The following is a 2,925-nucleotide window of genomic DNA, read 5'->3' as shown; positions in this document are numbered from 1 at the left end:
AAGAGAAAATCCCCCCCCCCCGCCCCCCCAAGATAAGTTGCTTCAGTTGGACTGCATGCATGAAGCATGTTTGACACAAGACAACCCAGCAAAGAGGAAGTTTTGAATGGTCATCAGATGCTAAATGTGCCTGGGGAAACAGAAACACATAGCCACTTTTTTCTACAAAGCCCTGTGGCATTAGATCTATGGAGCATGTTTATAACACTTTTTGGGCTCAGATGGGTCATGCCACAAAACTTCAAAGATGCATTTAAAAGCTGGAGCAAATGGAAAGTTGATAGCCCCATCAACATACTATGGAAGATGATACCAGCAGATATTTGTTGGAGTAGATGGAATGAGAGAAATAGAAGATACTTTGATGGGATATCAACTATCTACCGATCTCTAAGAGCTAAATGCTTTATGTATCTATATAGCTGGGTTTATTTGTCCCCTATAGGTTCCCTGGATACCCTTTCGAACTTGGCTAGCTCCTTGTCTTTAGTATAATGTCTGTAATGGAGCTTCTTAGTTATTTTTGCTACTACTCTTTTGTAACTTACATGCGTCTCCTTGATGCCAACAATGGAAACCTTTACTTCATCAAAAAAAAATAGTTGAAACTATCAAAAAGATCACCTTGAAACTCTAGCTTAAGCAAGTATCTATTAGCATGTTCACAGCTCTACGGTCCCTCATAGAGCACTACACTATGACAGTCCAATTCTATTCAATAATATCACATTACTTGCAAGTTATGCATGGGCTGATTCAGCAGAAGCAAAGGTTTCATCACCCCTTAACCAGTTGAATGCATTAGTTCTTAAGACTTGAAACTTTATCCAGAAAGCATCAAGTGCAGACTTTTTATAATTAAAGTTATCAAAAGTTTTTATATTTCTTTGCGCAAGCTAGCCTGAACAAACCATCTCAGAGAAAATAATGTATATTACCTTTGAGCCTGTTGCAACAACGACAAGCTTTCCTCTTCCATCCTCCTCATCAGCCACAACACAAGGACTACCTACTTCCCCAACAATTTGAACTCGCTGAACATAATTCCCCGATTTCTTATGATACAGCTCCAACTTCCCACTCCTTACCACCACAACATATGCCCCTATCTCCCCCATGGTCTCTGGAGCTTCGCTGAAAACTAAACTACCACCCACAGGCTGTCCTTCACTATCCACAATAACACCGACATTATCCACCATTAACATCACCTTACACTCCTTTGCTAACAACTTCATCCTTGGGAGCACAGATGGATCGGGCAATGAGAATATCACATCACACTGCCCACTTGCATACGAATACAAATAGTAAACAGTCCTAGTTCCAACAAAAACAGAGTCATCAACCCATGATAAACACATTATCCCGTCGGTAAAATCACCCTGAACTTCCTTCAAAATTACAGGAGAACCACTCAAAACCAGCTCAACAAGCACCAACTTCTTCCCCACTGCAACTGCGAAAAAACAGCCATCTTCTTTTCCTTTAATCCCATTGTTTAAACTGCTAAAAAATCTCTTACTTACTACATTAACATTCTTCAACAGACTCAATTTTCGAACTGGTTCAAGTGAATTCAAGTCGAGCAAATAAATAAAGCCGTCGGAGAGAACAATGAGTTTTTTTATATGACTAATAACGTGGATCGAAGTGACGGGTTTACCAATGATGTTGACCCGCAGGAAGAGTGATAAACCGGAATTGGGGTTCAGTGAGAGGGAAATAACGTCTCCGGAGACTGTTCCGACAAAAACTAGGGTTTGGGAATCGGAATTAGTGGTGATTGCTAAAGAACGAATCGGAGGAAGATGAGGAATTGAAGGGTTTAAGCCGGCGAAAAGTTGAAGAACGTTCCGGGAATGAGATTTGGGTTTGGATTTCGAATTCGCCATAGAATTGTTCTGGTTCTGCGTTTTTCTTATGAATGAGATCTCAATAAGATTCAAGTATAATGTACTGTTTTGTAAAATGTTTTTGCCGGTGTGGACTGGAACCTCAATCTTTTGTATTTTTAGTTATTGATGATGAAGCCTGGAGGGAGAGAAAGAGGCGCAAGTGGGTTTAGAGTAGAGTTTATTTGTTTGTTTTGGTTTCTTATTCCGTGTTTGATACAGCCGAGTGGATTAAGAATAGAGTTTGTTAGTTTGTTTTGGTTTCCTATCTGATGGGTTTAGAGTATGGTTTGTTTATTTGTTTTGGTTTCCTATTCATTGTATGGTATCCGCATTGGAGATCAATGAGTTTAGAGTAGAGTTTGTTTGTTTTGGTTTCCTATTAACTGTTCAGTACTTGCATTGAAACCCGACTATTCTGAATTTATGTTGCGTAGGGCTCCATTCGGATGAAACACTTTTTACCAAGGATTTTTCATATCAAGACTCAAATCCGAGATCTTTGGTTAAGAGAGAAACAGCCACATCCGTTACATTATATCTTTTGGTGGTGAGTAGAGTTTGTTACCAAAAAGGAATTTCTAGGAAAAATTTAAAGAGCAAAAAGTAGCAAATGGCTCATTAGGGGTGGCTCTATGCTTCAAAAAGGCATACACATTAGGCCCCCAATTTTTCGGGTCTCGTATTTTTATCAAAATTAAATTATGTGTTAATTTTTTCTTAGAAAAATTAATTATTTTTATATTCTTGAATCACATTTTATAATTCTAACTTATATTATTATCTAAAATTTGTCAACTTATTATAGAATTATATTAACAATTCATATAATGATTGTCTCAATGAAAGAATGTTTTTCAATGATGAATTAATAAAATCTCACCTAAGACTAATAATTGAATTTATTTTTGAATAAATCATATATAAAAGAAAGGGATAAGAGTCTGAAAAATACCTCAACTTTGGCCGAATTTGCTGTTGCGATACTAAATTTTCATGAGGACCTATTACCTCCCTAGACTATTTAATA

At 37.4% G+C, this 2,925-nt stretch overlaps 1 pseudogene; it reads right to left on the bottom strand.

Annotated features, from left to right (window-relative positions):
• The window catches only part of LOC102580243 (transforming growth factor-beta receptor-associated protein 1-like), a 28,049-nt pseudogene extending 25,899 nt beyond the window's left edge, over window positions 1–2,150 (bottom strand).
• Window positions 2,151–2,925: the final 775 nt, after the last annotated feature.

This window comes from Solanum tuberosum, unplaced genomic scaffold (assembly GCF_000226075.1).
Source record: "Solanum tuberosum cultivar DM 1-3 516 R44 unplaced genomic scaffold, SolTub_3.0 scf00360, whole genome shotgun sequence".
In the NCBI taxonomy this organism is placed as follows: Eukaryota; Viridiplantae; Streptophyta; class Magnoliopsida; order Solanales; family Solanaceae; genus Solanum; species Solanum tuberosum.
This window is presented reverse-complemented; position numbering and strand designations above follow the sequence as displayed.